Here is a 24,023-nt window from a genome sequence, read left to right as displayed (position 1 = left end):
ATTCAAATTAATTTATGAAAATTCGAGTAAATTCCTTGCGGTTATTTCGGATTAATTGATTGTTTTTCGTGAAATAAATTTAATTGTGTGTGGGAATGTTAATTATCGGTGGAATTTGTGATTGGAAACTCAACTCGGGTACCTCCGGATTTTACCGCCGTCCGCGATGAATTTCGAAACAAATAATTTAGTTTGTATATTATTAGTAGTAAAAATAAAAAGTAGTAGTTAAATAATTCAGTTCGAGAATTATTTGAATTGATTATCTGTTTATTGGGTTGTGATTGAATTAATCTGTGATTGTAATTGTAATTATTGGTTTGGATTATGGTTGTTATTGATTGGGTTGGCGTCGAATTGTTCGACGGGTAGGCCGATAATCAAAAGAGGTGCTGCACGAATTTTTGGGAAATTTAAATTCAAAAATACGGGAGCGTATCCTGTGATTATCGGGGTTACTAGCCGAATATATATATATATGTATATGTATATAATTATAAATAAGTATTTAGCAGGACTTACCGGTGTATTTTGATAAATTATTTTGCCAAGTATATGACAACCTTAATTTCTCGAAGCTACGAGTATATGTATATCCTGAAAGTGATTGTCGAACCGAGTTTTGAATTCGTGAATCCTGAATGTTATGTGTATTATAGTAATGCTTATAAGTACGAGTCGGGATGTGTTATCGTTCAGGTAGAAGTGATAGTGAGGATATGTCAAGCATACCTAGACGTCTAATATGGAGTATTTCGACTCTGTAGGTTATAGTCGGGAGGCAGAAAGTGGCGTTGGACTAAAGTTAACCTAGTGATCAATCGACAAGCACATCAAGGATCCAAGCGAAGGACCTGAGCGTTGAAGTCGGATGCAGGATAATCAAATAGTAGGGCGATAAAGTCGAGTGTCCAAATCGGTTCAAGGTCAAACAGAGATAGTTGTTAAGCTCTGCAAGGCAAGTACCCCTGACCATTTGTGGCGCCCTCCAAACCCGGGTCAGAAGTTTGGGGTCCACAACACATACATAATATATAAATCTGTATAAGATATATTATTTGCAATGACCCTACTTCACATAACCACTGATCGCAACAAGTTAAAGTATGAAAACAAGCCACAACCTTACCTTTTATTACATCGTACCAAATCCCAACTAATTTAACTTACAATTGATAATAAAATTATTTTTACAATCTTACTATCTCACTATCGCAATAAACTCCTGCTAGCTCGATCCAACTCTATCTGGAATTCTAGCTCGCACTTTGGACTGAGGAACTTCACTATCATCCGTATCATTTCCAACTGTAAAATATATAAAAAGAATCGCAAGGGTGAGCTAACTAGCTCAGCAAGTCATAACAGTGATAACTGAGGTTAAGCAATGTTCAAATGGAATGATTCAGAAGAATCAAGTTTATTGTTAAACAATCATTATAATTGGACATTTATTTTAAATTTTAAAACCAAGGTTAGGCTGCTAATCAGTCACGCACTAACCCCGAGCAGAGCACACAGCACTGCTCTATGAACTGGATCCAAGGCACACATAAAAACTATCCAATTCTAAAACAGTTTAGTATAATAAACAATATACTTCAATAAAACAAGATCATAATCAATGATGATTAAACACTTGCATAAAAACGTAAGAAAATCTATGGATATCACAAGGGTATATATAAGAAACGGTTTTCAGTCTGTAAAATGATCAGGTATTGGACGAATACTGATTTTTCAAGGTATAGTTCTTTGATGTTATAAAGAATGGTTGAGTATAAAAATTTCTGTATTTTCAAACAGTTTTGTTCCAGTGTTTGGTGTTTGATAGTTATACATTTGGGGGAGTAGTGTCATATTTGTGTGATTTGGTATCTGAAAATCAACAAAGGATGGTTTATGAAAAATTTAAGGCTTATGGCTCAAAGATCAAATGAGGTGATTCGGGTTCAAAGTTGTATGATTCAAAGTACTTACAATATAAAATAGAGCTATTTTGAATAATAGTGACACGTTGTGAAACAGTTCAAAAATATTTGCAATATATCTTGAAGAAAAGTTCAGGAGTACTTGCCTTACACGGCTATACAACTATTATTGATCGACTCTGAGCTGACACTATCGCTCAGGCTTTATTGTCTATCCACTAGATCACTCTGCATTGGACCTCAACACTTAAGTCCTTTGATTGGAACCTTACTGAGCTTTTCGACTGACCACCAACTATCTTTCGTCCAATGCCAATTCTCGGGCATTCCGATTAGAACCTACAAGGTCGAAACACCCTAACTTAGACATTCGATTATGCTTGACATATCCTCGCTAACAATCTACCCGAACGTTAACAAAACCCGACTCGTGACATACTTCATATAATAATACATGCAACAAGTAGGGTTCACAATCTCAAAAATTAGTTCGGTATTTGTTTTTGGAAAACACTTATACTCTTTATTTTACGAAATCAGGGTTATCGTTTTGGTAAAATATTTTATCACATCGTACAATCAAGTTCCGTATAAAACACACACACATACATATATATATAGTCACTTGACGTCCCGAAAATCATCGGATACGTTCCCGTATTTCCGTAGTTTGATTTCTTAAAAATCGGGCAGCACTTCCTTTATTTATCGGACTAACCCGTCGAAGCAATTCGACGTCAATCACAAAAATAAACCACTTAAACAATCCAATCATTACAGTTCATAATCCACAATCCGCAATTCACGGCTCAATATGACTTTTAAAACTAAATAGTAGTTTTCGTTCTGAAAATAATCATATGAACTATTTTATTTATTTCGTAAGTTTAGGACTCAGAACGTATGATCACGGCCCACCGTCGGCTTGCCGAGGCTCATCGCCGACGGCGGTAAAATTCGCGGGTTCCCGATTATTCCGGGTTCCCGTTACAAATTCCACCGATTAAATATCGATTATCTGTACAAAGTGAATTTATTTCATTAAAATAATCAATGTATTTTCCTGCAGAAAATTAAAAACTAAATCAATACTCGTACGAACAACTGGAATAAGCGAACGGGGAAAAAAACAGAGTAACAGCTGAGCAGAAACATCACAACCAAAACAGCACACGCCACGCACCGAATACACACACATCTGGTCGCCTGGCCGGAATCCAAACGGCGGCAACCAGAAACCAAAACACGGACAAATACAATTATACCCATTACCGAACACACAGATATACACACATATATGCGTATATACATGCATCAATCAGCAAAGCGAAATGGAAACCAAGAACAGTGGCCGGAAAAAGGGTGGCCGCTGGAATCTTACCGAACAGAAACAGAGGTCGAGATAGCAGCAAGAGGGATAGAACAAAGATGTATAAAGATGAGTGATATGAGAGAATTGGAGAAGTAGAGAAAGACCCCAAAAGATTATTTTTGAGATATTGATTGTTTTATTTGGAGGGTTAGTGTATAATCTGCGCGTATGCATCCCAATCCCAGCCACGTGTCTGATTAAAAAGACACCTGTCTTTCCTTTTTCTTCCTGGCTGTAAACCTAGATTTTTAATTCGTATTTCGCAATTTATTGAACCAGGTTGTTCATAAAATAAACTCGGAAAATTATCAAAATAATCTTAGAATTTTCTAAAAATCCCGGAACTAATAAAATAAAATTTTCATAATTTTTAAAGCATTTTTGAAATGCAACTTGTACCTGCATCTCATAATTAACGAACTGAGCTGCACTTAAAATAAATTCAGAAAATCACGAAAATAGTCTTATAATGTTATAAATATCCTGAAGTTTATAAAAACATAAATTTCGTAATTTTAAAATAATTTCTGAAACGCAATTTATGAAGGGTTTTTAGCACATAAACGCAACGAAAACGTAAATTTAAATCTTAAAAAAACCGAAACCCTCCGCAGGATCCATGCGAAAAATAATATTTAATTCGTAGTTCAGTATGTTTACCTTAAGAAGCTTTACCTTAATGGAAAGATGGAGGTCTTTAATAGCGATCCAAGAACGATGAACGGAAATCCCTAGCAGCTGCTCCTCAAGTGTGAAGCACTCCACCGGTATCCACCAAGAGTACAATGTGATGGAGGAGGAAGAGGTTGAGAGAATTAGTTGTCTCCCTCTTGTTCTACTTTAGAATTAGGGTTAATTATTTGGGTTTTAGGCAAATAGGGTTTATAATAGTATATTTATAGGCAAAATTTTCAGCTGAAAATTTTCCATAAAATAATATTATTATTAACCCTTTAATTGATTATTCTTATTAACCAATTAACTAATAATTAAAATACCTTTTAATCATTAATCCCTTTTCTAAACACTTTAGAAACATAATTCTCTCACTTGATTTAATTTCCAAAATTTAAATTCTTACTTAATAATATTAAGAATTAATTAAATCTCATTTAATCATTTATTAAATCTGCTAATTAATTATTTATTTCACAAATAAATAATTACCAACCATTATTAATTAATTCATCCACCATTAAATCATTCTCTTTTATGGTGTGACCCTGTAGGTTCAATATTAAGCCGGTACTAGAAATAAATAATATTAAAACTATTTTATCATTATTTATATAAATTCTCTAATTCATTAAATATGATTAATTAATAAATTAATCTTATTTATTCTACATCGTGAGGGATACTTCTCAGCATATCGTGACTATCCGGATAATACGAATTCACTGCTTAGAATACCAAGAACCTATTCAGTGAGTAGTTACCGTACAATCAATTTCTTCTACCCTGCAATGTCACGATTAAATACAAGGCATGGAACTTGTGTCAAGCCTATCTTATTTAATCATTTGCTTTCCCATTCACTATGCTTAGTTCTATTTAATGTAAATTAGAAACTCCTTTCTAATTTCATTCACTCTGGCCAGAGATTCCTGAACTAGCATAAGTGGATCAGCATTGAACATTCTCTTCCTTCACTGGAAAGGGTAGATTCTTTATTGATCATACACTATCTTCGTGTACAAATTCCTACACCCAGTATAGCCCTTATTATTGTCCCTGGAGACTAAGAACTAAACCAAAGTATAGTTCAGTGTACACACGATGACTATGATGACCTCAAGTCTAAGGATACTTGTACAACTATCACTATGTGAACATCTGCTGACACGTGAGTGAACTCCATCAGTTATTCATCTGTGTGAGTCATGTTCAGTGAACTTATTCTATAATAAGCACCTACATACTAGCTATAGTGTCACCACACAAATGTCTATGAGAACAGACATCCTTCATAATGAAGCAAGCATAGTATGTACCGATCTTTGCGGATTACTAATTACCAGTTAGTAATCCTATGACCAGGAAATATTTAAATTCAGAGTTATCATCTTTTAGGTCTCGTTGTTATGATCTCATCATAATCCATAAAAAGCTTTACTCTAAACTATGGTATATCTTATTTAAACACTTAAATAGATAAAGCCCGCAATAAAACCAAAACAAGTCTTTTATTAATATCAATGAAATCAAAACAGATTACATAAAAGTTATTCCTAAATCATCATACATGATTGGACTTAGGACACATCTCTTTCAATTTATACCCGCTTTTAACGAATAAGCGAAACAACGGGCGGGTGAAATTAATTTCAAAAATTACTAAAATAATTTTAAAATTCTCGGAATATTCCAAACTTAAATAAATGCGAGTTTCATAATTTTTGAAGAATTCTAGAATTAAATACAGATTTTACAAGTAAACACAATCAGAAAATTATTTAAAGATAAATAATTAATAAAATATTGATTTCTAAATTTTATAAAATCCCAAAAATAATTATTGTAATTATAGAACCATAAAAATAATTTTTAAAGACATCCCAAATATTTATGCAATTAAATTTGCAATAAATCCACTTTTGAAATTGAAAATAATTCAATACGACTCCATAATTAATCACACGGACAACCCGGTACACCATAAATCACACAGTAATTAAACAACACATAGCGATCAAAACCAATACACATATTTTATTCATTTAAAAATTTTCATAAGCACGTATTTAAATAATTCAAAAATACACGAATCGTTATATCCTTCCCCCCTTTAAAAGATTATGTCCTCAAAATATGGTCTAACTAAACGAGTGAGGATATTTGTCAAGCATATCTGACTCTAGTTCTCAAGTAGACTCTTCTACTCGAGGGTTTCAAACGTACTTACTATGGATATACTCTCATTTCCAAGAACTCGTCTTTAATGATCAAGAATTTGGATCGATCACTATATGCAGAATAAACTTAGACAAGAGCCCATTGGCTCCTAACCATTCGCTTAATTAAAATCAGATACTTATTACTTTAACATTGACATACAAAACACATTATATATACACACTGTTGTGATGGTTACATTAACTTATGAACAACTTTACCTATATTTATCAATACCTCGAATGGTTCATTAATTTTAGGACTTAACATGTCCATTCTACTCAAACTTATCCAGTCTCTTTCAATGATGAAACTTGTACTAACACTACTGGTCCTATTTCTATATTCATATTCTTTCTCGATACAATTTCGCCTTCTTTCTTTGTCTACTCCGAGTTGCTTCAATCAATATCACTACGCTCTTGGTGTGCTGAATTAACTTAAAATTTGATAATTTTCTTTCTCCCACTTTATCTCAATAAAAATGGGAACCTACACTTGCGTTCACATGAAGCTTGGTAAAGTGGCATTCCAAAGCTGACATCGATGATAAATAATCATTCCAGTGTTTCCTTAAAACTCAACCTCTTAACATATCTTACATTTCCTGAATCACTTTCGTACTTTGACTCTCCGTTTAAGGATGATAGGCGGTGCTCGTTTTCAACTTGGTTTCCAAACATTTAAACATTTCTTACTCTTTTTCATCAGTTAAGGTTGAAAAGTAATCTCATATATAAACTTCAGATTCCACTCTTTCCAATTCATTTATTAACTCCTCAGTGATCTTAATTACATCCAATCATTTCTTTCTGTACAAGGCATCTATTACCATGCGGCTTTGTTTAGGTAGTTGTTAATGGATTAATTAGAAGCTTTTGTTAACCTCGGTTAAAATTTCATACTTGAAAACTCAACGTATAGTTGCTTCCCTTCTAACCTTTTGGGGAAAATCCTTGGGCATTGCACACAGACCCTCTTATTCTCCAAATAGCTGAAGATGTTATCAATAAATACAATTTGCTTATCCAAGTACTCCTTATACACCATGTCCCTTAATTCCTTATAGACAACTGATACACTTATTATTTCACATAATATCACCAGAGCTTGCAATGCTTATAACTTATTTTAATCGTAATCTCTATCATGTCCTCAGGTCAGGTCTTAAGTTAATTCTCAATACATAACACACTTCTTGAATCGGGTCTCATAAGTAATCAATTCTTTATAGGGTCTCACTTCTTCTTATTCATTGTTTTGTTAAACTCCCGATAATCAGTACATACTCTTATAATTTCATTCCTTTTCTACATGAACATCACTGGTACCCTTCACGATTCACTTTTTGTAAAACCACTCCCTGGGTCTGCCTTATCCACTAGGCCTCCAATACTTCGCCTTAATTTTTTGACATATCCAACACTTCCTAATCCATCTTGAAATTTCCTTCTTATACCTGGTTATCACTATTTTTCTTTAAATTTCCGTATATCTTGGCATTTCTCCAATAAATTAAATACTTTATACTCTGAATTCCCTGTGGGATCTCATTTCTTAGTCCTTCTACTTGTAGCATCCAAGTGCTGGAAGAAAACTTGGGGGTATCGTGATCGTTCTCCTGGGCGCATAAATTTCATCTTACTAATGGTTAACATCGTGATCCATTATCTTCTCTTAACATCTCCTTATCTTTCCCTTAACAACTTTGACTGAAAGGTCATACTATCTATCCTTGCTCCTTTTGGATTATAAACTCTGACTTCCAATTCCAACTTTTGAAATTCCATAGATAATTCTTATGGTACAGTTTATATGTTTACTTTCTTCTTTTTACTTATCATTTGCCACTACATGTGCTTTTCCTTGTAAATATATACTTCAAACTCTTATGGTCCGTATAGATTTTACACCTTTCTCCATACATATCATGTTTCCCAATCTTTCAAAACAAATATTATTACTGTTAGTCCCAATTATGAGTAAGATACTTCTGCTCATAAGGTTTTGGTTGTCTGGGTGCATATACAATAACTTTATTGTACTGCATCAACATATTTCCTACTTCCTTATGGGAAGCATCACTATAAACTACCAAATCTCCTTGATACTTTTAAATTGATAAAACATGTGTTGTAACCATTCTTTCATTTAACTCCGTAAAACTTTCCTTCACCCTTCTCCATTTCACAAAAACTTTTTGCTTTTCCTGATTAACTTCGTCAAAGGTATTGCAACTTTTAAGAAATCCTGCATAAATTTTCAATAATAACCGGTTCAGGGTAAAACTTCTTACTTTTATTGGTGCTTTTGGCCTTCCTTTATTCGTAGTAACTTTAATTTCTACTGGATCCCCTTTGGTCTCCTTCTCACTAATTTTTTATGCTTTCTACCATCAAAACTTTCACCTTATAAACTTTACTTACAACTTCTTTCTTCTCCGACTCCCCAATTGTCATTAAATGCTTCGCATGGTCCTCCGTTGATTTTAAGTAACATAATTACAACTCATTCAGATATTCCTTAAAGATTCTGTCCATAGATTCAATCTCCAATTGGTAACGCCCAAATCTTAAATCAATTTTAGAAAATACTTTGCTTCTTCTGTTTGATCAACAAATCAGTAGTTCGAGGTAACAGATACTTACTCTAGATAGTAAACTTGTTGAGCTTTCTTTAGTCGACGCATAATCTCATACTTCCATTTTCTTATTAACAAATAGTACTGGTGCACCTCTTAGGATATACTGCATCTACTCGCTTCTTCTTCTAACATCTCTTGCATCTGCTTTACTAACTTCCTCATTTTAACTGGTGCCATTTTGTGTAAGGCCTTGGTCACTGGCTTCGTCTCAGGTGCTACATCAATCGCGAGCTTCATTTCTCTATCGGGAGGAAATGTTGATAACTCATCTGGAAGCAAATCTTGAAACTCCTTAATTTCTATAAAATCTTCAAAGTTTGTTTACTTCTAACTTTTATTTATCTCATAATCACCGTAATGCTCACATCTTGATCACCGTAATCCTCATTAACAAATTCTTAACCCTCCTTTTTCCTTTATACCTCATTTTACTCTCATTTAACATCTTCAGGACTATCTCTTCATCATGACGGTTTATTTGGGCATCATGCTTCCATAGTTAATCCATTCCTTAGAATAATGTCAAGTCCTCTTGTCTCAAATGATATCAATTCTTCACAACTTATTTCCAGAAATCTCAATTCCATCATTGGTATTCACTTATGTAACAATTACACGTTCTTGACTTACTAGTCCTTTAATCATAATCTTATCAATTCAACAGGGTAATTCATCTTATCAACAAAACCCTGAGAGATAAATGATCATATTGCTCCCACATCTTTCAATAATTTAACGCATAGGGTATCCACAATAATCATTCACGTCACCACATCCGTATTTTAAATAGCATAATTCACTGGAAAATCGCAGATGCTCGTTCTCGGAGATGTATTTCTTATTGGAGTAGATTCCCTTGACTCTTAGTGCATCCCTGGCTAGGGCTAGTGATTTGCAGTCCTCGTCATATGCCCTTGTTTCTTTTTCATGCATGAAAGGTAGATGGAACTTTACCCGCTTGGTTCATAATACGTTGACTTTTGTTTGAAAAACTCTTGCAAAGGAAGATAGTATAACGAGACAACTAGAAGGATTCACAATTCAACAAAAATTAGAGTTGAAAAGAAAGAAGAAACAAGGATTTGAATACGAATGAGACAGCCACATTGGTACTTAAGATGGCCAGTCTTTCGTACCCTATGGCATACATCACATGATTAGGTGGCGTCCCACCCGACTCTTCGTCATCCCGACAAAGCGTCTCACCATAACACTGTTTGTCCCAATCAAAGAGTAAAACTTGAGAGGAACAATTTAAATTTGAAAGGAATGCAATATCCTCATTTTTGATATCATCATAAGGAGTTTATTAAGAAAATAAGTTCATATATTTTTAGAAATTAAAGAGGAATATACACTGTAACATTGAAGACAAGAATGACATCATTGGTCACCATCCATATTTCACTCGTATTAATCTTTCGAGCTTGTTCGATCATACTCTCGTTGTTCCATATAACAATTTTAGAAAATATGTTGAAATGCCTTCATGAATTAAGCATTATAGTAGATTCTTACTTGTTAAGTCTTGCGTCTGCAACATCGTATCTACACGTATAATAATTTAACAATTCGATCATAATGGCGTTCCCACCAGATAACTTCGAGTTTCCTCTTTTTAATTTATAATAACCACGAATCATTCGACATAACGATCCTTTTTGTTAATAATATTCTTCTTTTAGAAAATATCTAAAAATCTTCCCAATCTTCTTCGATCACGCCCAAGCTCCTTTTAAATCACTGAATTCTTTAAACTTTAATGGTCTCAGTAACTGGATGAATAATCACTCCGTACGCAGATTCTGTTATTAATCTTGTCAAACAATATTTGCACCTTACCGTTAAGAATAATCAACTTCTTCCTAATCGCGGGTTACTTTGTTCTCTGAATTAACAATACTAAGTTGGGAAAAACATCCTTCCAAGTGATCCGGGTCTTTTAACAAACAAGAAACTCGAATAGTAACTTGACAACCAATGTTTAAAACTCATTTTATTCAAAAAGGCTTTTAGAAATTTTGTAAGGGAAAATCTTTTTCGAAAGCTTGTTTAAAAAAAAAAAAATTTGAAAATTACAAATCTGGTTGTCCTTACTATATGAGTTGGTTGTCGTCCTTCCTACCTATAACAAGGTACCAAATTAAAGAAACGATCACATAAAGGTCCATTCACTTCAATCTACCTTCTCTCCTTTATTGGGTCTATTCGCCTTTCTTAATCGACAAAAACTTCAATTGTCATTGTTACGACCGGCATTTTATATAATAGTAATTTTGGACTTGGTATAATATTAGAGCCGAATGTAAATATACTTAATGGTTGTACGTTGTGTGAATGAAAATTTCTGTATTTTAAATTTGCTTTATGTAGTATATGATTTTTCAAAGCAAGAGTTTATTTATTTCCCTTATATTTGATTTATAAGGAATATTTTAAACCTTGGAAAATTTTCTTTTAAAAGTTATTTTGCTCACAAATTTCAAAAGTGATTTTATAAAATTTCTAAAAATCCAAGTTATTTTATAGTATAAATTTCATAATTTTTGAACTTGTATTTTATTTTATAAAAATAAATCTTTACAAATTTTATTTGTTATAATTAGCAAATTACATAGAAGCCCTTGCATGCAAATCACCCTTATATTCTCTCAAAGGGCAAAGAAGACCTTTCCAACCCCACTAACTCATTTGTTGATTACCAAATTACCACACTAACCTTGCATGCAAAATGGCCTAACTTTAGCTAGAGGTCATTTTTGTACATTCTCACTTCCACTCATTATTTTGTCAACCCAAAAGCATAAAACCAAAAACCAAGTGGGAGAAGTCATTTTCACTCACTCCACACTCCAACACACCTCATTTTTCTCTCCTCCCCTCCCACCCTTGTTGCTCTCAGTCGAAGCCCCCCATCCCCCACTCCCTTCCATTTTTCATTTCATTTCTCATCTTCCCTAGTGTAAATCTTCTACCCACATTCATTTTATATACTTCCCAAGAGTTTTGTGACTTGGGAGATGAAGTTTCATGGTTGCATGTGTAGTTCCTGTGTGATCTCCAAAGAGAAACTCTTGATTCTTATGAATTCAAGAGCTCTCTATGAGATACATTTTATATATGTGCTAACTAAGTATTTTATGGAGAAACCATGCTTTAAAATCATTTGCAAGCTACTGAAATTTCATTATATATTCATGTTTAGCCATGCATGCTAGTTTTAAGATATTAAAAATGATGATCAACCATGTTTTGCATACTACTCTTTTCGAAATCATGTTGCTATGTCTAAAAATCTATAAATTCGAAATATGTGTGCTTAAAATAGATTGTTTCCATGATAAATTTCTTATTAATAGTTAAGAGAAGATATATTTCATGAATATTAAGGATGAGTAATAGGTACAAGTCGAATTTGCAAGCATTTAAACTTTATGCCTAGTCGAAACCTTGTTAAGTGTTTCCATGAGATTGCATGTTATATTTTTAGTCGCATGTTGTTGTTCTTGGGCATGGATGATCTCCCCTCCTGTTGAGGCACTATTTTAGGACATTAATGCACTAGGTTTGCTTTGGTAAAAGTTGGATGCTTGGTTATTAAGCGGGAGTCAAGGTGGAAGGAGATTAGTTAGTGTTTGCATTTTTTCCAGATTTGATGCACTAGTTTATGGGGAAGTTTTGAATGAGCATTTGTTGTGCACTTTGAAGCACAAGCCACCAGAAGCTAGCACTAGGAGTATATAAAAGGTTTTAGGTGTTTGTTGGAGGTTTATAAGTCGTTTGGTTAGGTGCACGAGTGGAATCACAAAATCTGTCCAGCAGGGGACAGTTTTGTTGCAACTTAGAAATAGGAAGTTTTGACCATGTTATGGATAGGCCCTCATTAGGCCCTGTTGGGCCTTAGTTAGAGGTAGTGTCAGAGGAGTTTTTCCAGCCATAGTTCATAAGATTTGAGTTAGAACCATGTGTCACAAGTTAGTTCAAGTCAGGGCGTTTTCTGCCCAGAAAAACAGGGGAACCATGGACTTTAAGCTTAGGCCCAAGGAGGCCCAAGCTAGGCCCTTGAGCCACATCGAGTTTGGGAGATGCCTTATGGTCAGAAGAGTCTAGTGTAGAAGTTTTGGAGGTAAAATAGTAGTTTAAGAGTGTCTAATGCACTCAAGAAATCATAGATGTCATTCTGAAATTTTCCTTAGGGAGCACTTTCATTTATCATATAGTTTTAGAGCACTTATGAGTGAGACCTAGGTTGACAACTATGGTTGCAAGATAGTATAAAACCATTAGAGTAAAAGGCCCAAGTGAGGGTCAATAGGTTTTTGATAGTTTAGTAAAGGCACATCGAGTTAGGAGGCCAAAATTTGGAGACTTTGTCTAGTTTAGCGATCAAGTAACTTAGTTGGGGATCGAGATCATCCAAGCCTAGTGTTGCATTATGGTGTGTATGATATTATTTGATATTAAAATATGATATGTGATTATATGTGGCTATGTGTACTATTGTATTTATAAGGTGATTAAAAATTGCATGCATATAGGCCTAAGTGCCATTTGTGTTTAATTTCGGGTTGTAAATATGTTGAGTTGGTGAGAATATATTATAATGAGGTTATTATTATTTATGTAGGGTCTCGAGACGAGGGTAAACTTGCCATAAAGTTCGAGTAAAGCTTCCAGTTGCTCCTACCAGCCAGACCAGACCAGCCTTTCTCAAGGCAAATGATTCAACCTGTTTTTCGTTTACACTGCAAATGTGTGATAATTAGTTCATATATATTGATACGAGTATCCTGAGTTATCTTGATATACTTGAACCAAGCGATTCTTAAATCTATCTTCGTATTATATAGAAATGCCATGAACCCTCAAGTACATATTGCAAGTAGATTAAAAGTTATATCACGCTAGTATATCAAAGTAATTGGAATGCCATGATAAAATAAAGATTCGATATAATAATTGATTGATCCTCTTGATTATCATGCTATTGATTCCTAAAATATTGACATCTCACCCTGATGCTTGAACCCCAATAGAAACTTTACCTTGATACCTGAAAGCCGGATATTCTTTAAAGTTGTTATTAATTGATTGATAACCCTTTTTCTTACCCTAAAGTTCGACAATCCTGATATACCTTGAGCTAAAGATCATTTTCTTCATACCTTAACACCCCTAATATTCATGAAGCTTATCTTCTTGATGTTCTAGTACTTGTACCTTGTCGACAACCATTGCTTTAAGCCTAGTTTGGCATTACTCTTTCATATTATCCAATAGCCTTGCTAAATCTCCTTGTCAAAGTTCTTGTATATGGAAACCTTTCAATTACCCTAATATAGTAAAGTCTAGTGGATCATGGCCCTGAAATTTGGTAACATATTTCCAGTGTTTCAAAGTTGATCTATAATCCCTTGATAAAAATGTTTACTACTTAAGAGATTTTATTATAAATCGGCACCAGTTTTTGAAATGATTAAAATGTGGATTTTCAGTCCCAAAGGGGGAAAAATGTTTTCTTTGAATAGTGGATCTGGACTGAGACGCGAGTCCTTTCCACACTTATATTGTAGGCTTAAAAGTTCCCTAGGGATCCCATTAATATTTTAGAACCCAGCGAGGTTCGGGATTATTTCGTGACTGATCACCGGCTGTAATCCGTAGCGTCATAAAATGATTTTGGATTAAGTTATGATTTTGAAAATGTTTTGATTCAAGCAAATGATGCCATCACCCAAAATTTCATCTCTTGTTATTATTATTTATATCTTAGCATTGTTATTTTTTTAATATATATCTCGATTTATGTTCCGTATCATACTATTTAGCATTTGTTGAGCATTTGGCTCACTCCTTGCTTTAACCCTGATATTACAGCTAGCAGCTATGGTTAGATTCAAGCAGACAGCACGTAAGACTTGTGACGTCGATACGTATATCCGAGCTCAGGTATGATAAGGGATAGTTTTGTGTGAGGATTCGATATTAAAATCAGTTGTAATAGTTAGTAGTGTTGGGCTGTTCCAAACCCTAAACTGTAAGATCTTGGATTCATATGTATTTACTTTCTTTTAAATACTGTAATAGTTATATATTATGTTTTGTTTAGTTGGGGGTGTGACAGGTTTTGGTATCAGAGCTACGGTTTAGAGTCCCTGGACAGCCCAAATAGGTTATAGGATATATGTATAGGTTATAGATAATATGCGAGAGAGTAGGTTAATTAAATTTATACTCCTCTTATTGGTTTGTCAGCAAAGGGTGCATTCCTCGTCATCCTCTGGGTCAGACGACACTATTGCTTTATCCGTGTATGCTGAGTTGAGGCACGAGTTTGACATGCTTCAGGGCAAGTACGACCGACTGATAGACCGACTGAAGAACGTGTATCCGGACAGCCGAAACTATGAATGGAAGCCTAAGGAGCAGATGACTGCGAGACTTGAGACTTTGGTTCAGTACGTCAATACTAAGCTTGAGGAAATGCCATCACACCAAGATCGTACCAGTCAGTATATCATCCAGATGGTGGCGGATGAGCTCCAGAGCATTGTGAAGACGCTTCGAGAAGAGAAGACTACCAATCCCCGTTCCGATGGAGTGGAGCCTTAGTTCTTTCCATTATCTACCTTCTATGTTGTAGTATTACCAGACTTCGTAGAAATTCCCAGTTGTTTCCTTTAAATAAGCATGTTATTCCTAGAATCAGACTTTATCCTGATCTTGATGTACTGAGACCTTTAGATTTCTAATATTATGCACTATCGTTCCATTTGCTATCAACTGTTATCTTACGCCTTTATATGCATTACCATATCTGTTTAATTTGAAACTTGACCTCATATGTAAATAAGAATGCCATGCGATACTCCCGAATTATTTCATTATTCATACCTGTCTTGATATAACTCTTATTTCAGGATCATGCCACCCAAAAAGAAGAACCCAATAACCACATCCACCACAGATCCAAATATTCTTCGATTACTGGAAACCTTGCAACAACAAACCAACGCTATAGCCCAACAACAACTAACTCTTCAACAATAATTTGAAAACCAAGATAACCGTGAACCACACCAACTACCTGATCCACTAGTACCACCTCGACAAGTTGTCACTTTCAAGACTTTTCAGAATGTGAATCCACCTGCATTTCATGATACCACTGATCCAATAATAGCTAACACATGGATTAAGGAAATGGAAAGGGCTTTTGAGTTGGTACAGTTAGGAGATGATCAGAAGACACCATATGCTACTTACTTCTTGAAGGGCGAAGTCATCTATTGGCGGGAATCAGTAAAAGCTATGGAAGCAACTCAGCAAGTTTCTTGGGAAAGATATAAGAAGTTATTTCTGGAAAAGTATTACCCTAAGTACATGCAGAATTAGATGGAGCTTAAATTTCTTGAATTGAAGCTAGGGAACATGACTGTACTGGAGTATGAGAAGAAATTCACAGAGTTGTCAAGGTTTGTGATAAAGTATACCAGCGGTGAGGAGGAAAAGCGAAGAGATTTCAACAAGGATTAGAGCCTTGGATCAGAGATAGAGTGGCTATGTTTGAGCTTGATACTTATGCGGGAGTAGTACAGAAAGCTGTTCTGATTGAGAATAATGGGATGCAGTCAAGAAAGGAAAGGGATAACAAGAAGAGAAAGGTTCCATTTTATGGAGAAAAGTTTGAAGCCGGAAATTCACAAGATTGGAATGTAAAGAGGTTTGGATTCCATAAAGGCGAAAATTTTCAAAAGAAGGGGAATTTGGGCAAAAGACAAGAATCAAAAGGGAACAACCAGACAAGTCAAGGGCAAGTTGGAGAAAACAGATTCCAGAGACCGGAATGCAAGCATTGTGGAAGAAGGCACCCCGGAGTGTGTAATAAGCTGAGCATGACATGCTATAGGTGCAACCAGAAGGGACATTTGGCAAACGAGTGTAAGATGCCGAAGACAGGAGTTACATGTTACAAGTGTAGAAAGACTGGACACATAGCTAGGGAGTGCAAGACAACCGGACCAGTCAAAGCTCTAATGAATATGGCAAGTCCCATTGCAAGCGTGCCAGCCGAGGTATTGGCATTACCTCCACCACCTACAACAACTCCGCAAGCAATAGCAAGGACATTCGATTTGAAAATGAAGGACGCTGTTCAGAACTCTGAGGTGATAGCAGGTACACTTTTACTAAATAATGTCAAAGCTAAAGTATTAATTGATTCGGGAGCAACGAGATCTTTCATATCAGAAACTTTTGTTGATAAACTTCAATGTGATAAAATGATTATGAGCGAGGTAGTAAATATGGTAATTGCGAACCAAGAGAAGATTCCTGTGAATCAATTATGTCCGAAGTGTGAGATTGATATTTCAGGGCATAAGTTTTCAGCCGACTTGATACTCTTCAAGTTGGGAGAGTTCGATATAATTTTAGGTATGGATTGGTTAGGGAAGAATAACGCCCAGATTAATTGTAAGACCAAGAAAGTGTATTTAAAGACGAAGAGTTGAGAGAAAGTAATATTTAAGGGACAGAGGCAAGAGCAACTTTTTCTTACAATCGTTCAGGCTAAGAAGCTACTTAGAAAAGATTGTGATTCGTTCCTAGCTTATGTAGTGGATTCAGAAAAGGGCAACCCCAGCATAGAAGATATTCCCGTAATTAACGAGTTCCCAGATGTGTTTTCAGATGAACTGCCGGGCTTACCGCCAGATCGACAAATCGAGTTCGAGATCAACCTTGCTCCGGGCACAGAACCAGTTTCAAAGGCCCCATATAGGATGGCACCAGCAGAAATGAAAGAGTTGGTGATCCAGCTACAAGAATTGTTGGATAAGGGAGTGATACGGCCAAGTACATCGCCATGGGGAGCACCTGTTCTGTTTGCAAAGAAGAAAGATGGAAGTATGCGGCTATGTATAGATTATCGGGAGTTGAATAAGTTGACGATTAAGAACCACTACCCGCTACCAAGAATAGATGATTGACCAGCTGAAGGGAGCAAAGTGATTTTCAAAGATTGACTTGAGATCAGGATACCATCAATTAAAGATCAAAGAAGAAGATATTCCCAAGACAACATTCAGGACCAGATACGGACATTATGAATTCTTAGTAATGCCTTTTGGATTGACTAATGCCCCGTCCGCATTTATGGATCTGATGAATCGGGTATTTAAAAAGTATTTGGACAAGTTCATAGTAGTATTCATTGATGATATCCTTATTTATTCAAAGTCAGAAAAAGAACATAAGCAGCATCTATGGATAGCGTTGGAGATACTCCGGCAAGAGAAGTTGTATGCCAAGTTTTTCAAATATGAGTTTTGGTTAAAGGTAGTTCAATTTTTGGGACATGTCATTGCAGATGAAGGAGTTAAAGTAGATCCGGCAAAGATTGAGGCGATTATGAGTTGGGAGAGGCCAAAGACACCTACGGAAGTGCGAAGTTTTCTAGGATTGGCAGGGTATTATAAAAGGTTTGTCAAGGATTTTTCAAAAATCGCCACGCCATTGACTAAGTTAACCAGGAAGAATCAGAAGTTCGAATGGAGTGCAGAATGTGAGGATAGCTTTCAAGAATTGAAACAGAGATTGGTAACAGCTCCGATGTTAGTACTACCAGAGGACCAAGGAAACTTTGTGATTTTCAGCGACGCTTCACATAAGGGATTGGGCTGTGTGCTAATGCAACACAATAAGGTGATTGCGTATGCGTCAAGACAGTTAAAACCGCATGAATTAAAGTACCCAACGCATGATTTGGAACTAGCCGCCATAGTGTTCGCACTTAAGATTTGGAGACATTACCTCTACGGGGAAAAATGTGAAATCTATACGGATCACAAGAGTTTAAAGTACATTTTCACTCAGAAGAAGCTCAATATTAGGCAAAGGAGATGGTTGGAATTGATCAAGGACTACGATTGCTCGATAAATTATCATCCAAGAAAGGCGAATGTTGTAGCCGATGCTTTAAGTAAGAAGGAGAGGTTGAATATGATGGCAACACCAAAGGAACTGTCTGAAGAGATTAAGGAATTTGGATTAGAACTTTGTGATTATGGAATAGTTGAAGAAATTTGTCGTGCAATGACTTTTCAGCCAACACTAGTGGAAAGGATAAGGAAATGTTAGGAAGAAGTAATGGAGAAAGAAAAGAATTAGCTAACTGGAGAAGAGATTGGCACTCAAAGGGATGAGCAAGGTATACTACGGTTTTCCTCAAGAATTTGGATTCCTCATGTACCTGAATTGAAGAATGAGATCCTACAAGAAGCCCACAATTCAAGATTTTCAATCCACCCGAGGAGCACCAAGATGTATCGGGACTTAAAGCATAACTTTTGGTGGCCAAATATGAAGCGAGATGTGGCAGAATGGGTTGCAAAGTGTTATACTTGTCAGAAAGCGAAGGCAGAACATCAACGACCAAGCGGATTAATTCAGCCCCTAAAGATTCCAGAATGGAAATGGGAAAATATTGCTATGGACTTTATAGTGGGACTACCGCGAACAAAATCCGGACATGACGCTATATGGGTTATAGTTGATCGCCTTACGAAGTCGGCACATTTCCTTCCAATTAATGAGAAGTCATCAATGGATAAATTGGTTCATATGTACGTGCGTGAAATCGATAGTTTCAGACAGAGATCCCCGATTTAACTCGAGATTCTGGAAGCAATTTCAAGAAAGTCTTGGCATGAAGTTGAACATGAGTACGGCGTACCACCCGCCGACCGATGGTTAGAGCGAAAGGACAATTCAAACAATCGAAGACATGTTGCGCAATTGTGCAATCGATTTTTCAGGAAGTTGGGACGACCACTTGCCATTATTAGAATTCTCTTACAACAACAGCTATCACTCCAGTATTGGCATGCCACCATACGAAGCTTTGTACGGACGGAAATGTAGATCGCCGACAAGTTGGGATGAAGTAGGAGAATGAAAGATTATAGGCTCGGAATTGGTACAACAGTTATATGAGACAGTCAAGTTAATTCAGAAAAGGTTGTTTGCTGCTCAAGATAGACAGAGGAAGTATGCGGATCCAGCGCGTAAGGATATTAGATTCCAAGTAGGCGAAGCCGTTTTGTTAAAGGTGTCACCAAGAAAAGGTTTGTCTAGATTTGGCAAGAAAGGGAAGTTAGCACCTAGATATATAGGTCCTTTTGAAATTTTGAGTCAAGTGGGAAAGGTAGCCTACGAGATAGCCTTACCACCTCAGTATCAGCATGTGCATAATGTGTTCCATGTGTCGTTGCTTAAGAAGTACAATCCTGACGCCAGCCATGTGATAGAATATGAACCTGTAGAAATTCAGGCAGACCTGTCATTTGTGGAGCAACCTGTCAAATTACTCGACTGGCAAGTGAAGAGTCTTAGGAATAAGTCGGTAAGGTTAGTGAAAGTACTTTGGAGGAACCCCAAGGTCGAAGAATCAACTTGGGAGTTAGAGTCTGATATGCGTTCCCGGTATCCTCATCTGTTCTCTTAGATTCCGGGGACAGAATCCCTTAAGGGGGAGAGGATGTTACGACCGGCATTTTATATAATAGTAATTTTGGACTTGGTATAATATTAGAGCCGAATGTAAATATACTTAATGGTTGTACGTTGTGTGAATGAAAATTACTGCATTTTAAATTTGCTTTATGTAGTATATGATTTTTCAAAGCAAGAGTTTATTTATTTCCCTTATTTTTGATTTATAAGGAATATTCTAAACCTTGGAAAATTTTCTTTTAAAAGTTATTTTGCTCACAAATTTCAAAAGTGATTTTATAAAATTTCTAAAAATCCAAGTTATTTTATGGTATAAATTTCATAATTTTTAAACTTGTATTTTATTTTATAAAAATAAATCTTTACAAATTTTATTTGTTATAATTAGAAAATTACATAGAAGCCCTTGCATGTAAATCACCCTTCTATTCTCTCAAAGGGCAAAGAAGACCTTTCCAACCCCACTAACTCATTTGTTGATTACCAAATTACCACACTAACCTTGCATGCAAAATGGCCTAACTTTAGCTAGAGGTCATTTTTGTACATTCTCACTTCCACTCATTATTTTGTCAACCCAAAAGTATAAAACCAAAAACCAAGTGGGAGAAGTCATTTTCACTCACTCCAGACTCCAACACACCTCATTTTTCTCTCCTCCCCTCCCACCCTTGTTGCTCTCGGCCGAAGCCCCCCATCCCCCACTCCCTTCCATTTTTCATTTCATTTCTCATCTTCTCTAGTGTAAATCTTCTACCTACATTCATTTTATATACTTCCCAAGAGTTTTGTGACTTGGGAGATGAAGTTTCATGGTTGCATGTGTAGTTCTTATGTGATCTCCAAAGAGAAACTCTTGATTCTTGTGAATTCAAGAGCTCTCTATGAGATACATTTTATATATGTACTAACTAAGTGTTTTATGGAGAAACCATGCTTTAAAATCCTTTGAATGCTACTGAAATTTCATTATATATTCATGTTTAGCCATGCATGCTAGTTTTAAGATATTAAAAATGATGATCAACCATGTTTTGCATGCTACTCTTTTCGAAATCATGTTGCTATGTCTAAAAATCTATAAATTCGAAATATGTGTGCTTAAAATAGATTGTTTCCATGATAAATTTCTTATTAATAGTTAAGAGAAGATATATTTCATGAATATTAAGGATGAGTAATAGGTACAAGTCGAATTTGCAAGCATTTAAACTTTATGCCTAGTCGAAACTTTGTTAAGTGTTTCCATGAGATTGCATGTTATATTTTTAGTTGCATGTTGTTGTTCTTGGGCATGGATGATCTCCCCTCCTGTTGAGGCACTATTTTAGGATATTAATGCACTAGGTTTTCTTTGGTAAAAGTTGGATGCTTGGTTATTAAGCGGGAGTCAAGGTGGAAGGAGATTAGTTAGTGTTTGCATTTTTTCCAGATTTGATGCACTAGTTTATGGGGAAGTTTTGAATGAGCATTTGTTGTGCACTTTGAATCCCAAGCCACCAAAATCTAGTACTAGGAGTATATAAAAGGTTTTAGGTGTTTGTTGGAGATTTATAAGTCATTTTGGTTAGGTGCACGAGTGGAATCACAAAATCTGTCCAGCAGGGGACAGTTTTGTTGTAACTTAGAAATAGGAAGTTTTGACCATGTCATGGGTAGACCCTCATTCGGCCCTGTTGGGCCTTAGTTAGAGGGAGTGTTAGAGGAGTTTTTCCAGCCATAGTTCATAAGATTTGAGTTTGAACCATGTGTCACTAGTTAGTTCAAGTCAGGGCGTTTTCTGCCCAGAAAAACAGGGGAACCTTGGACTTTAAGCTTAGGCCCAAGGAGGCCCAAGCTAGGCCCTTGAGCCACATCGAATTTGGAAGATTCCTTATGGTCAGAAGAGTCTAGTGTAGAAGTTTTGGAGGTAAACTTGTAGTTTAAGAGTGTCTAATGCACTCAAGAAATCATAGATGTCATTCTGAAATTTTCCTTAGGGGGCACTTTCACTTATCATATAGTTTTAGAGCACTTATGAGTGAGACCTAGGTTGACCACTATGGTTGCAAGATAGTATAAAGCCATTAGAGTAAAAGGCCCAAGTGAGGGTCAATAGGTTTTGGATAGTTTAGTAAAGGCACATCGAGTTAGGAGGCCAAAATTTGGAGACTTTGTCTAGTTTAGCGATCAAGTAACTTAGTTGGGGATCGAGATCATCCAAGCCTAGTGTTGCATTATGGTGTGTGTAATATTATTTGATATTAAAATATGATATGCAAGTATATGTGGCTATGTGTACTATTGTATTTATAAGGTGATTAGAAATTGCGTGCATATAGGCCTAAGTGCCATTTGTGTTTAATTTCGGGTTGTAAATAGGTTGAGTTGGTGAGAATATATTATAATGAGATTATTATTATTTATGTAGGATCTCGAGACGAGGGTAAACTTGCCATAAAGGTCGAGTAAAGATTCCAGTTGCTCCTACCAGCCAGACCAGACCAGCCTTTCTCAAGGCAAGTGATTCAACCTGTTTTTCATTTACACTGTAAATGTGTGATAATTAGTTCATATATATTGATGCGAGTATCCTGAGTTATCTTGATATACTTGAACCAAGCGATTCTTAAATCTATCTTCGTATTATATAGAAATGCCATGAACCCTCAAGTACATATTGCAAGTAGATCAAAAGTCGTATCACGCTAGTATATCAAAGTAATTGGAATGCCATGATAAAATAAAGATTTGATATAATACTTGATTGATCCTCTTGATTATCATGCTATTGATTCCTAAAATATTGACATCTCACCCTGATGCTTGAACCCCAATAGAAACTTTACCTTGATACCTAAAAGCCAAATATTCTTTAAAGTTGTTCTTAATTGATTGATAACCCTTTTTCTTACCCTAAAGTTCGACAATCCTGATATACCTTGAGCTAAAGATCATTTTCTTCATACCTTAATACCCCTAGTATTCATGAAGCTTATCTTCTTAATGTTCTAGTACTTGTACCTTGTCGAAAACCATTGCTTTAAGCCTAGTTTGGTATTACTCTTTCATATTATCCAATAGCCTTGCTAAATCTCCTTGTCAAAGTTCTTGTATACGGAAACCTTTCAATTACCCTAATATAGTAAAGTCTAGTGGATCATGGCCCTGAAATTTGGTGACATATTTCAAAGTTGATCTATAATCCCTTGATAAAAATGTTTACTACTTAAGAGATTTTATTATGCGGCACCAGTTTTTGAAATGATTAAAATATGGATTTTCAATCCCAAAGGGGGATACATGTTTTCTTTGAATAGTGGATCTGGACTGAGACGCGAGTCTTTTCCACACTTATATTGTAGGCTTAAAAGTTGCCTAAAGATCCCATTAATGTTTTAGAACCCAACAAGGTTCGGGATTACTTCGCGGCTGATCACCGGCTGTAATCCGTAGCGTCATAAAATGATTTTGGATTAAGTTATGATTTTGAAAATGTTTTGATTCAAACAAATGATGCCATCACCCAAAATTTCATCTCTTGTTATTATTATTTATATCTTAGCATTGTTATTCTTTAATATATATCTCGATTTATGTTTCGTATCGTACTATTTAGCACTTGTTGAGCATTTGGCTCACTCTTTGCTTTAACCCTGATATTACATGTAACACCCCCAAATCCGGG

This window comes from Apium graveolens, chromosome 4 (genome assembly GCF_009905375.1).
Source record: "Apium graveolens cultivar Ventura chromosome 4, ASM990537v1, whole genome shotgun sequence".
NCBI classification, from domain to species: domain Eukaryota; kingdom Viridiplantae; phylum Streptophyta; class Magnoliopsida; order Apiales; family Apiaceae; genus Apium; species Apium graveolens.
The sequence above is the reverse complement of the archived record's forward strand: the minus strand, read 5'-3'. Positions refer to the sequence as shown.